The sequence below is a fragment of the Astyanax mexicanus genome, chromosome 21 (assembly GCF_023375975.1).
Source record: "Astyanax mexicanus isolate ESR-SI-001 chromosome 21, AstMex3_surface, whole genome shotgun sequence".
Taxonomy (NCBI): Eukaryota; Metazoa; Chordata; class Actinopteri; order Characiformes; family Acestrorhamphidae; genus Astyanax; species Astyanax mexicanus.
The window spans coordinates 14336409-14351444 of NC_064428.1; the positions used below are offsets into that span (position 1 = coordinate 14336409).

Sequence of the window (15036 nt, forward strand, 5' to 3'; positions counted from 1 at the left end):
TTATTGAATTTTAAGCATTATTTTATATAAATAAAAATTCATAAAAAATCAACGATAACGTGTACGTTGCCGAAATTCGCACACATGATAGATTAACACAGTCTCTTTCAAACGATGGCACAACTGTTGTGGTAGTTTGTCCCAATCTTGAGTTATTGAATTTTAAGCATTATTTTATATAAATAAAAATTCATAAAAAATCAACGATAATGTGTACGTTGCCGAAAGTCGCACACATGATAGGATAAGACAGTCTCTTTCAAACGATGGCAGAACGGTTGTGGTAGTATGTGCCAATCTTGAGTTATTGAATTTTAAGCATTATTTAATATAAATAAAAATTCATAAAAAATCAACGATAACGTGTACGTTGCTGAAAGTCGCACACATGATAGCTTAAGACAGTCTCTTTCAAACGATGGCAGAACCGTTGTGGTAGTATGTGCCAATTGTGAGCACACATGATAGGATAAGACAGTCTCTTTCAAACGATGGCAGAACGGTTGTGGTAATATGTGCCAATCTTGAGTTATTGAATTTTAAGCATTATTTAATATAAATAAAAATTCATAAAAAACCAACGATAACGTGTGCGTTTGCCGAAAGTCGCACACATGATAGATTAACACAGTCTCTTTCAAACGATGGCAGAACCGTTGTGGTAGTATGTCCCATTCTTGAGTTATTGAATTTTAAGCATTATTTAATATAAATAAAAATTCATAAAAAATCAACGATAACGTGTACGTTGCCGAAAGTCGCACACATGATAGCTTAAGACAGTCTCTTTCAAACGATGGCAGAACGGTTGTGGTAGTATGTGCCAATCTTGAGTTATTGAATTTTAAGCATTATTTAATATAAATAAAAATTCATAAAAAATCAACGATAACGTGTATGTTGCCGAAAGTCGCACACTTGATAGATTAAGACAGTCTCTTTCAGTCTCTTTACAATCTCTTTTGTCGTGGTAGTATGTCCCAATCTTGAGTTATTGAATTTTAAGCATTATTTAATATAAATAAAAATTCATAAAAAATCAACGATAATGTGTACGTTGCCGAAAGTCGCACACATGATAGGATAAGACAGTCTCTTTCAAACGATGGCAGAACGGTTGTGGTAGTATGTGCCAATCTTGAGTTATTGAATTGTAAGCATTATTTAATATAAATAAAAATTCATAAAAAATCAACGATAATGTGTACGTTGTCAAAAGTCGCACACCTGATAGCTTAAGACAGTCTCTTTCAAACAGTGGCAGAACCGTTGTGGTAGTATGTCCCAATCTTGACTTATTGAATTTTAAGCATTATTTAATATAAATACAAATTCGTAAAAATTCAACGATAACGTGTACGTTGCCGAAAGTCGCACACATGATAGGATAAGACAGTCTCTTTCAAACGATGGCAGAACCGTTGTGGTAGTATGTGCCAATTGTGAGCACACATGATTAGATAAGACAGTCTCTTTCAAACGATGGCAGAACGGTTGTGGTAATATGTGCCAATCTTGAGTTATTGAATTTTAAGCATTATTTAATATAAATAAAAATTCATAAAAAATCAACGATAATGTGTACGTTGCCGAAAGTCGCACACATGATAGGTTAAGACAGTCTCTTTCAAACGATGGCAGAACCGTTGTGGTAGTATGTCCCAATCTTGAGTTATTGAATTTTAAGCATTATTTAATATAAATAAAAAATCATAAAAAATCAACGATAATGTGTACGTTGCCGAAAGTCGCACACATGATAGGTTAAGACAGTCTCTTTCAAACGATGGCAGAACCGTTGTGGTAGTATGTCCCAATCTTGAGTTATTGAATTTTAAGCATTATTTAATATAAATAAAAAATCATAAAAAATCAACGATAATGTGTACGTTGCCGAAAGTCGCACACATGATAGGTTAAGACAGTCTCTTTCAAACGATGGCAGAACTGTTGTGGTAGTATGTCCCAATCTTGAGTTATTGAATTTTAAGCATTATTTAATATAAATAAAAATTCATAAAAAATCAACGATAATGTGTACGTTGCCGAACGTCGCACACATGATAGGGTAAGACAGTCTCTTTCAAACGATGGCAGAACTGTTGTGGTAGTATGTCCCAATCTTGAGTTATTGAATTTTAAGCATTATTTAATATAAATAAAAATTCATAAAAAATCAACGATAATGTGTACGTTGCCGAAAGTCGCACACATGATAGGTTAAGACAGTCTCTTTCAAACGATGGCAGAACTGTTGTGGTAGTATGTCCCAATCTTGAGTTATTGAATTTTAAGCATTATTTAATATAAATAAAAATTCATAAAAAATCAACGATAATGTGTACGTTGCCGAAAGTCGCACACATGATAGGTTAAGACAGTTTCTTTCAAACGATGGCAGAACCGTTGTGGTAGTATGTCCCAATCTTGAGTTATTGAATTTTAAGCATTATTTAATATAAATAAAAATTCATAAAAAAATCAACGATAATGTGTACGTTGCCGAAAGTCGCACACATGATAGGTTAAGACAGTCTCTTTTAAATGATGGCAGAACTGTTGTGGTAGTATGTCCCAATCTTGAGTTATTGAATTTTAAGCATTATTTAATATAAATAAAAATTCATAAAAAATCAACGATAATGTGTACGTTGCCGAAAGTCGCACACATGATAGGTTAAGACAGTCTCTTTCAAACGATGGCAGAACCGTTGTGGTAGTATGTCCCAATCTTGAGTTATTGAATTTTAAGCATTATTTAATATAAATAAAAATTCATAAAAAATCAACGATAATGTGTACGTTGCCGAAAGTCGCACACCTGATAGTTTAAGACAGTCTCTTTCAAACGATGGCAGAACTGTTGTGGTAGTATGTCCCAATCTTGAGTTATTGAATTTTAAGCATTATTTAATATAAATAAAAATTCATAAAAAATCAACGATAATGTGTACGTTGCCGAAAGTCGCACACATGATAGGTTAAGACAGTCTCTTTTAAAAGATGGCAGAACTGTTGTGGTAGTATGTCCCAATCTTGAGTTATTGAATTTTAAGCATTATTTAATATAAATAAAAATTCATAAAAAATCAACGATAATGTGTTCGTTGCCGAAAGTCGCACACATGATAGCTTAAGATAGTCTCTTTCAAACAATGGCAGAACTGTTGTGGTAGTTTGTCCCAATCTTGAGTTATTGAATTTTAAGCATTATTTTATATAAATAAAAATTCATAAAAAATCAACGATAACGTGTACGTTGCCGAAAGTCGCACACATGATAGATTAACACAGTCTCTTTCAAAAGATGGCTGAACTGTTGTGGTAGTATGTCCCAATCTTGACTTATTGAATTTTAAGCATTATTTTATATAAATAAAAATTCATAAAAAATCAACGATAACGTGTACGTTGCCGAAAATCGCACACATGATAGATTAACACAGTCTATTTCAAACGATGGCAGAACCGTTGTGGTATTATGTCCCAATCTTGAGTTATTGAATTTTAAGCATTATTTTATATAAATAAAAATTCATAAAAAAACAACGATAACGTGTACGTTGCCGAAAGTCGCACACATGATAGCTTAAGACAGTCTTTTTCAAACAATGGCAGAACTGTTGTGGTAGTTTGTCCCAATCTTGAGTTATTGAATTTTAAGCATTATTTTATATAAATAAAAATTCATAAAAAATCAACGATAACGTGTACGTTGCCGAAATTCGCACACATGATAGATTAACACAGTCTCTTTCAAACGATGGCACAACTGTTGTGGTAGTTTGTCCCAATCTTGAGTTATTGAATTTTAAGCATTATTTTATATAAATAAAAATTCATAAAAAATCAACGATAATGTGTACGTTGCCGAAAGTCGCACACATGATAGGATAAGACAGTCTCTTTCAAACGATGGCAGAACGGTTGTGGTAGTATGTGCCAATCTTGAGTTATTGAATTTTAAGCATTATTTAATATAAATAAAAATTCATAAAAAATCAACGATAACGTGTACGTTGCTGAAAGTCGCACACATGATAGGCTAAGACAGTCTCTTTCAAACAATGGCAGAACTGTTGTGGTAGTTTGTCCCAATCTTGAGTTATTGAATTTTAAGCATTATTTTATATAAATAAAAATTCATAAAAAATCAACGATAACGTGTACGATGCCGAAAGTCGCACACATGATAGGTTAAGACAGTTTCTTTCAAACAATGGCAGAACCGTTGTGGTAGTATGTCCCAATCTTGAGTTATTGAATTTTAAGCATTATTTTATATAAATAAAAATTCATAAAAAATCAACGATAATGTGTACGTTGTCAAAAGTCGCACACCTGATAGCTTAAGACAGTCTCTTTCAAACAGTGGCAGAACCGTTGTGGTAGTATGTCCCAATCTTGACTTATTGAATTTTAAGCATTATTTAATATAAATACAAATTCGTAAAAAATCAACGATAACGTGTACGTTGCCGAAAGTCGCACACATGATAGGATAAGACAGTCTCTTTCAAACGATGGCAGAACCGTTGTGGTAGTATGTGCCAATTGTGAGCACACATGATAGGATAAGACAGTCTCTTTCAAACGATGGCAGAACGGTTGTGGTAATATGTGCCAATCTTGAGTTATTGAATTTTAAGCATTATTTAATATAAATAAAAATTCATAAAAAACCAACGATAACGTGTGCGTTTGCCGAAAGTCGCACACATGATAGATTAACACAGTCTCTTTCAAACGATGGCAGAACCGTTGTGGTAGTATGTCCCATTCTTGAGTTATTGAATTTTAAGCATTATTTAATATAAATAAAAATTCATAAAAAATCAACGATAACGTGTACGTTGCCGAAAGTCGCACACATGATAGCTTAAGACAGTCTCTTTCAAACGATGGCAGAACGGTTGTGGTAGTATGTGCCAATCTTGAGTTATTGAATTTTAAGCATTATTTAATATAAATAAAAATTCATAAAAAATCAACGATAACGTGTATGTTGCCGAAAGTCGCACACTTGATAGATTAAGACAGTCTCTTTCAGTCTCTTTACAATCTCTTTTGTCGTGGTAATATGTCCCAATCTTGAGTTATTGAATTTTAAGCATTATTTAATATAAATAAAAATTCATAAAAAATCAACGATAATGTGTACGTTGCCGAAAGTCGCACACATGATAGCTTAAGACAGTCTCTTTCAAACAATGGCAGAACGGTTGTGGTAGTATGTGCCAATCTTGAGTTATTGAATTTTAAGCATTATTTTATATAAATAAAAATTCATAAAAAATCAACGATAATGTGTACGTTGCCGAAAGTCGCACACATGATAGGTTAAGACAGTTTCTTTCAAACAATGGCAGAACCGTTGTGGTAGTATGTCCCAATCTTGAGTTATTGAATTTTAAGCATTATTTAATATAAATAAAAATTCATAAAAAATCAACGATAATGTGTACGTTGCCGAAAGTCGCACACATGATAGGATAAGACAGTCTCTTTCAAACGATGGCAGAACCGTTGTGGTAGTATGTGCCAATTGTGAGCACACATGATTAGATAAGACAGTCTCTTTCAAACGATGGCAGAACGGTTGTGGTAATATGTGCCAATCTTGAGTTATTGAATTTTAAGCATTATTTAATATAAATAAAAATTCATAAAAAACCAACGATAACGTGTGCGTTTGCCGAAAGTCGCACACATGATAGATTAACACAGTCTCTTTCAAACGATGGCAGAACCGTTGTGGTAGTATGTCCCATTCTTGAGTTATTGAATTTTAAGCATTATTTAATATAAATAAAAATTCATAAAAAATCAACGATAACGTGTACGTTGCCGAAAGTCGCACACATGATAGCTTAAGACAGTCTCTTTCAAACGATGGCAGAACCGTTGTGGTAGTATGTGCCAATCTTGAGTTATTGAATTTTAAGCATTATTTTATATAAATAAAAATTCATAAAAAATCAACGATAACGTGTACGTTGCCGAAAGTCGTACACATGATAGATTAAGACAGTCTCTTTCAAACGATGGCAGAACCGTTGTGGTAGTATGTTCCAATCTTTACTTATTGAATTTTAAACATTATTTTATATAAATAAAAATTCATAAAAAATCAACGATAATGTGTATGTTGCCGAAAGTCGCACACTTGATAGATTAAGACAGTCTCTTTCAGTCTCTTTACAATCTCTTTTGTCGTGGTAATATGTGCCAGTCTTGAGTAATTTAACTTTAAGCATTAATAAAAATCAACCATAGAGTGTAAGTTTCCAAAAGTCGCACACATGATAGCCTAAAACAGACTCTTTTAAATGATGGTATGTTCCGGTCCCCCCTCTTCTTTGTGATATGGTATGTTCCGGTCTCCCCCCCCTCCCCACCCCCCCATGTGAAATGTTTTTTTCCGTTTCCCCCCCCTCTACTGTGTGAAATGGTATGTTCCGGTCCCATAAAAATTCATATAAAATCAACCATGCAGTGAAAGTTGCCCAATCTCGCACACGTGATAGCCAAAGACAATCTCTTTCAGATGGTAGAACCATTGTGATGGTTTGGGTCAATCTTGAGTTATTTAATTTTAAGTATTATTTAATATAAATAAAAATTCATATAAAATCAACCATACAGTAAAAGTTGCCGAAAGTCGCACATGTGATAGCCAAAGACAGACTCTTTCAGACGGTGGCAGAACCGTCGTGGTACCTTGGCCCAATCTTGGTTATTGAATTTAAAGCATTATTTGCTCATAAAGGCCTTGTGCTGATCCGCATCACCCTAGGAGTGATGAGGAGAAAGAGTGCCATTTAGCCACCCAGAGAGAGACAGGGCAATTGTTCTCCCTCGCGGCTCTGATGGCAAGCTACATGAACAGGATTCGAACAGGATTCGTATCTAGCTATTGTTGAGCCACCGCTTATATATTTTAATTTATTAACTATATATTCATTTCTCTGTACTAATGCTCTGGTCAGGTCTGGATGGTTGAAGTAATTTTTATGGGTTTTTTTTGTAAAATATTGTAATAATATATCACAGGCTGGTTATTTTTTGTAGTTGTTGTTATTGAAGTTGTTTGTATTGTCGTCCTGTAAAGAGGACTGCAAGAGCACAGCACAGAATGATCAATGTGGTGAGGAAGAGTCCTAGAGTTTCAGCTAAAGACTTACAGTGATCTCTGGGGCATGCTAACATATTTGTTGACAAACCTACAATAAAGAAAACATTAAACAAGAATGGAGCTCATCGGAGGACATCGCGGAGGAAGCCACTGCTGTGCATTGCTGCATGTTTGAAGTTTGCCAAAGAGCACCTGGATGTTCCACAGCAGTACTGGCTAAATATACTGTGGACAGATGAAACCAAAATTTAGTTGTTTGGAAGAAAAACACAGCGCTTTGTGCGGAGAGGAAAAAAGGCACAGCCCACAATCATCAAAACCTCATCCCAACTGTGAAATATGGTGGAGGGTGATGGTGGATGGTTTGGGGCTGCTTTGCTGCCTCAGGGCCTGGACAGATTGCCGTCTTTAAGTATCAACAACTGAACGGCTTCAACAGAAGAAAATACACCTTCTGGAGAGTCCTTACCTCAGCCCAATTGAAATGCTGTGGCATGACCTCGAGAGAGCGATTCACACCAGATAACCCAAGAATATTGCTGAACTAAAACAGTTTTGTGAAGAGAAATGGTCCAAAATTCCTCCTGACCGTTGTGCAGGTCTGATCTGCAACTACAGGAAACGTTTGGTTAAGGTTATTGCTACCAAAGGTTCACATACTTTTTCCACCCTGCACTGTGAATGTTAACATTTTGTGTTCAATAAAACCATGCAAACATATATATTTTTGTGGTATTAGTTTAAGCAGACTGTGTTTGTCTCTTGTTGTGAAGATCAGAGCACATTTAATTACCAATTTATCCAAAATCCAAGTAATCCTAAGGGGTTCACATACATTTTCTTGCAACTATAAATGTACCTCCTACTTCAGTAAACTGTAAGCCATAATTTTATTACAATTCACCCTTTCTCGTCTTGAGTAGTAACTAAAGTATGGGTGTGATGAGATCTCACAAGACTAAAGTGGTCATACACATGGCTCTCTGTATCTGCTTACGTTAAAATGTTCCGTGTTCCGTAAATTGCATCATCTGCCGAGCCTAGTGTTCCCACTCATACATTCCTGCCATCACGTTTTTAAATGCAGTGCAATGCAAAATTGCAAACATGTGCAGGTGAGGCGTTAAAATATAAATAAATATAAAGATACAGAACCCTGACCTAGTTGGAGGGTTGTGTGTGTGTGTTTGTGTGTAAGGGAGAGAGAGTCTGAATACTGATTACAATGTTCATTTATTTACTTGATTGTGATTATTTAATACATTATTTAATAACTAGTTAATTTACATTAATACCTTCCGCCTGTTTGTGTGTGTTTGTGTATTGGTGTGTTTGTGTTTAGGGTGGAAAATAGAGGGAAAATCAGAATCAAACCAGGACTAAAGAAATGTAAGTTCACATACCGACACACACAAACTTAACACACACACACACACACACACACACACACACACTCTCTCTCTGTATCAGTGCAGTGTGTGTAATGTGTGTTCTTCTGTTCAGACGGCTGTGATTTGACACTGGATCCAAACACAGCACACCCTCGTCTCTCTCTGAGTGAGAAGAACAGGATGGCGGTGAGGAGAGAGGAGCTGGAGTCATATCCTGATCATCCAGAGGGGTTTAATGTGTATCTGCAGGTTCTGAGTAGAGAGAGTTTTACTGGGCGCTGTTACTGGGAGGCTGAGTGGAGTGGGAGGGGAGGAGCTAAATTAGTTCTGAGTTATAAAACCATCCGCAGGAAAGGAGTGAGTTTTGACCGTCAGTTTGGATGCAATAGAAACTCCATGAGTCTGTTCTGCTCTGATAATGAATACTCTGTTCATCACAATCTAAACATCACTAAACTCCGCCCTCCTCCCTTCGGCTGTAGGAGAGTAGGAGTGTATGTGGACTGTCCCTCCGGCATTCTGTCCTTCTACAGCGTCTCCTCTGATACACACACACACACACTCACACACATTCTACACCACATTCACTCAGCCCCTCTATGCAGGATTTGTACATAGATTTACATAGATTAACCTTTCCTGTGTGTGTGTGAGTGTGTGAGTGAATGTTTGTGTAAGTGTAAGTATGAGTAAGTATGTGATTGTGAGGGTGAGTGAATGTGATAGTGTGTATGGGTGTGTGAGTGGAGTGATTTTGCAAGTGTGAGTATGAATGTAAGTGAGTAAGTGTGAGTGAGTGATTGAGTTTGAGTATAAGTGAAAGATTGTGTGAGTATGTGTGTGTGTGTGATTGTGTAAGTGTGAGTATGTTTGATTTCCTGATTGTGAGTTTGAGTATGAGTATAAGTGTGTGTAATTGTGTGATTGTGTGAGTGTAAGGGCTCTAGACTGACTTTTTGCACTGGTTACACTGCTGTGCCTAATTTTTTTTCTTAGGTGCACCAGGAAATTGTTTTAATTGCATCGCATTTAACACTATGGTTTTAAAAGTTCACTTTTTTAAAAATCACTGTCCATATAGGCAATTGAAATAAAGGTACATGTGTAGATTTTTTTCCCACATAAGTTTATGTCTATGAAAAATACAATATTATTTTAGTCTTAATCTCAAACAAATATAAAAAAGCATCATAAAATTATTTTCAGTGTTTTAATAAATAAATTCCTAAATCCTGAGAGCTTTCATCACCCTTATACAAATAGAGCATAATTTTAACTGAAAGAAATGATATTTGAACTGTTGCCTGTGTACACGAGACAGTCCATCGTCATGCGTCCTCTTTCACATTTTTATCTTACTGAGGCACTAAAAAACTGGACTAATTTTGATTACAGTGTTTAATATATATATTTTATGTTTCATAGATTATACATTCACTGGAAATGCTAATATTGTTTTATAAAAGCATTGCCTAATTATATATATTTAAAAAGTAATTGCATATAAATAACTTAGTTGTTAATTATTATTCTAATATTAATGTGGGTGGTCATAATTCACATAGTTTAAATAACACATTAATAGCATGATTTTGGTCAGAACCTTAATTTTTTGGCATATTATTGCAAAATGTGTGAACTGTTGCAGGTTTCCTGGAAAGATCTTAGTTCAGACTTCGTAGTTCATATAAACTGTGGTACTTATAAAGTATGCCATTTTTGGTCATTTTTTATTTGTTTTTCGGTAAAGAGACTTTGTTTCTCTTGAATGGCTTGTCGCAATGGTGCAAACTTAAATTGAATTGTTCGCACTCTGAAGCCCTGGTGAGTGAGTGTGAGAATGTTTTCTTCTTATTATTGATACAAAAGTAAATTTTACACTGCTCTCAAATCTCCCTGGCGTTTCCACCAGAGGCAGATTAAACCGATCTTAGAAACATGCAGTGCATTATTAATAGAGATGCACCAAACTTAATGAATGTCAACTCAGTTTTTCTCAGATTTCGTTTATATTTGTTTCTTCCACTTCTTTTGCCATTGTCAATGTATGTTCTATGTTCTATGTTCTTGATTTACATGTACTCAGAATTTAAATAAAGGTTGAAAACTGATTGATTTATTGATTCATATATACCTAACAACTTATTATCCTAATTATCTTTACTTCATTTTTTTTCTCAGAACTATGTCAGGATATTTTTAAGGAGTTCATATAAATAAAGTTTTACACAGTGAGCAGTTTCTATCAGATTAGCTCAATTTAGGGAATAAAAACATCAGTGGCTATTGAAAACAGGTCGAAAAGGGGAATGCTGCCCCCTACAGTGCAAATGTAGTTTTGTCCAGAAAATATTCTGAGATAGTTATCCTGACATGATTATCTCTATTATAATTATCTCAGAATTAAATATAAATAATTCTGAGATAAATATTTTGAGGTCATTATCTTGGCGAAAGATATTTTTTTGTAGCTGTACGGCAGGAGATTTTAGGGTGTTTAATAAACTCACTCCAGGATTCGATTTGATTCATGACACTGAGTTCATGATTCAGCATTATCAGAGTATTCGGAACAATATTTTAATATTCTGGATGTAGAAAAACAAGGACTGTACCCTTGATGTAGTACAATCTACTAAAGAGACTAGATAATAATTAAAAGAATACATTTTACCCATTATTCACTGTTACTGTATACTATTATAGCATTATTATTATTATTAAACCACTGTATAACCATTACCACAGTTTATTGTGTCCAGTGTTTAAATAGCATTAAAATAACTAGAGGAATCATTCTCTCATTGGATAATCTCTTATATTTCATATTTTACTAAAGATAATAGATAAAGAGTTGATGCTGGGACAGTAAACTCATCTTCTATCATTTCTTCTGGGAATATTTTAGGTGTGTTCCATTCTGAAGGCAGCTGCCTAGGTAGTCATTACCTTTAAAGGCAGCTCTCTCGTTGAGCAGCATTTTAACCAATAAGAAAGCTTATACAGCAGCACTTTCAGGACACGCTTTAGAGTCAACATATGTCATCAGGTCTAGTGCGTTGTGCTCGTGAGCTCTGTTTACACAATAAAGTTAAACACACTTACCTGAGAGACAGGATGAATCTCCAAACAGCAGCAGCTATTCTTCTTTCCTCTGCACTTCTGTGGAAAGAGTCTGCTGCTAGGTACTCAACTAAATATTACAGATCAACTTTAATATTCATGATTTACTTTAATTTATTTAATTTATATACTTTGTCACTTCACACTCAGATTGTGGCTAGTTTTATTTATTTCTAAATTTTATTTATTTATGATTAGATGCTTTGTAGAAATGCGTTTTGTAATAAAACCATAATATAATAAACTGTTTGTATAATCAATATTAGAAGCTACATTCATACACATTAAGGTAATTTTTTTTACATTTTAGTTGCATAAAACAAAAACATTAAAAAAAATCACATTTACAGCAGGCCAGGATCAGGTTAAGATTAGTTAACTTAGTTGTTAAATATATGATAATTGAGGATACTATACATACATACAGCTACAGTGTAGTGAAAGAAACAGAGGGGAACAGAAGAAAAACAACCAGAAAAGAGAAAGAAGGACAGAGTCTCTACTATATGCATGTGATTTTCCTGCACTGTTATATATACAGCTTTGAAAAAAAAATTAAGGGACCATTTCAGTTTTTGAATTAGTTTCTCAGACTGTATAGGTATATACTACAGTACAGGCCAAAAGTTTGGACACACCTTCTCTTTTTTTTAATGCGTTCTCTTTATTTTCATGACTATTTACATTGTAGATTCTCACTGAAGCATCAAAACTATGAATGAACACGTGGAGTTTTATGTACTTAACAAAAAAGGTGAAATAACTGAAAAAATAGCCACCCTTTGCTCTGATTACTGCTTTGCACACTCTTGGCATCATTCTCTCAATGAGCTTCAAGAGGTAGATCACCTGAAATAGTTTTCCAACAGTCTTGATTGAAGGAGTTCCCAGAGGTGTTCAGCACTTGTTGCTCCTTTGTCTTCACTCTGTGGTCCAGCTCACCCCAAACCATCTGGATTGGGTTCAGGTCTGGTGACTGTGGAGGACAGCTCATTTTTTAAGTATATAAAACTCCACATGTGTTCATTCATAGTTTTGATGTCTTCAGTGAGAATCTACAATGTAAATAGTCATGAAAATAAAGGAAACTCATTAAATGAGAGGGTGTGTCCAAACTTTTGGCCTGTATTGTATACTCTTTGTTTCATTGCAGCCATTTGCTAAAATCAAAAAAGTGATTTTTCTTTCTTATTAATGTACACTCAGCACTCCATCTTGACAGAAAAAAAAAACAGAAATGTAGATTTGTTTGCAAATTTAATAAAAAAGAAAAACTGAAATGTCACATGGTTATAAGTATTCAGACCCTTTGCTGTGACATGTGTATTTATGTTTAATTAAACTGATTGTGCTTGATTAGTTCAGGCACACACCTGTCTATATAAGACCTCACAGTTCACACTTTGCATGTCAGAAAAAATGAGAATCATGAGATGGAAGAAACTGCCCAAGGAGCTCAGAGACATAATTTTGTCGAGAAACAGATCTGGCCAAGCTTACAAAAGAATTTCTGCTGCAATCAAGGTTTTTAAGAGCACAGTGGCCTCCATAATACTTAAATAGAAGAAGTTTGGGACGACCAGAACTCTTCCTAGACCTGTCCGTTCAGCCAAACTGAGCAATTGTGGGAGAAGAGCCTTGGTGAAAGAGGTAAAGAAGAATCCACTGTGGACGACAGAGAGGCTTAGTAGTTGGCACATTCGCCTCCCAGCACTGGGGTCTTGGGTTGAAGTCCCTATCTGGGTGGAGTTTCCATGTTGAAAAATTTAAAGGGGGTTGAATACTTTCCGTACCCACACTCACACTCACTCTCTCACACTCATATACACATACACTCATACTCACAATCACACACTCACTTACACTCATATTCACTGTGGTAGTGTGAAGATAAGCGGATGCAGGATGCTACCAGAGAGAGGTGTGAGACAAAAACAGTTCGGGGATCAGGTAAGTCTCCCTTTTAAATTGTTTATTGTGATGATAACAAATCAGAAGTACCCAAAAACAAAATATACAATATATACACTATTTACACTGGTAGGAATTAGAGGTGGTGTAGTGGTTTTAATAGATGTATCTCAGGCGTCGGTTCTTCCAGTTTCAGAGAGTCATTCATCAACTTGAGGAAACACAGGGATTAAGGCTTTTTTAAACTCAAAATAATGTTAATTAAAACCACACATACTGTATACATATAGACATAATGGCTGGGTAGAGATTATAGCTCACATACAATGTGAGATCAGAAAGATAACCACACAGATGATAAACAACAACAATACCTTCTGTAGCATACGTGAATAAGCAATCAAATCCAATACAAAACCAACAACCTACAAAGAACAAAATATGTCAATTATAAAAGACAATAGAAAACCATAACATGAATAAAAAAAACATGAGTACAAAACACCACCATAAAAAAGGTAATAAAAACCACATATAGGAATAACTATGCTCCTATAAAAAGGCAATACTAAACAGGATATAAGGGCGACTCCCGCTCACTAAGATAACCCAAATAAAAAACAACCAGTACTCATAAATAAATCTACTTCAACACCATACTACCAGCTACAAATAACTAAAGGTTATAAAATGCCACCAACTAAACTTAATAGCCTCCTAATAGTAATGGATTGTTAAGAGTTACGGAGCTTCACAATGGTTCGCCAAACGACCTCAAAAGGGTGACAACTGTATGCAAAAAAAAAAAAACTTTAACCAGAAAACCAAGCTAGACCAACCAACAGAATGCCATCAGAGAACAGAGATAATAACCAGCGCTTTACTTTGAGTTGACTGGTTTTGGGGGCTGAGACACTACTGTCTCACACTGCAAGGAGGTTCCCTTGTGTACCTCCAGGAAAAATGATGGTGAATCCAAATGACCAGAGTTAGCTTTCTCTGGTGGATGCTCCAAGTGGCAGGCCGTGTGACTCCTGTTCAAACTTCATGACAGAAACTTGCTCCATCTGTTGGTTAATGAGGTGATTCCCTTAGTAAACCAGAAAAAGCTCCATAACACAAGACTTAGTTGACTAATAGTGCTAATGCACTCGGACCTTGGTGAGGTCAGCATTGTAAGCTTGACCTGAACTTAATTAGTCAAAAATAACTGTTCGTAAAGATTACTAACAAAAATTAATCATTAATCCTAAAAAAAAAAAAAACAGCTACAGCCGTAAGCTAAAAGTGACATCTCCACTGCTTCCCGAAAACAAATTGCACTAAACTGCTGTGTCCCAGTTTCTTATTTGAGGTGTGCCCCCTAATGGCATGTTGATCCTAAGATTATGATATGTTCCCTGAGTTTGTGGCATTACACTAAGGCCCAATCACCTTACACATTAAGTTGCATATCAGTGCATATCCTAAAAAGGA

The 15036-nt window shown here is 35.1% G+C and overlaps 1 protein-coding gene across 1 annotated transcript in view; it reads left to right on the forward strand.

Annotated features, from left to right (window-relative positions):
* Positions 1 to 9618, forward strand: part of LOC125780405 (protein NLRC3-like) — a 129798-nt gene extending 120180 nt beyond the window's left edge. The window contains exons 3-4 of the mRNA XM_049470144.1: positions 8478 to 8524; positions 8639 to 9618. The gene's annotated coding sequence lies outside the window, so the exon portion shown is untranslated. The remainder of the gene's footprint in view (positions 1 to 8477; positions 8525 to 8638) is intronic.
* The last annotated feature ends 5418 nt before the right edge of the window (positions 9619 to 15036 follow it).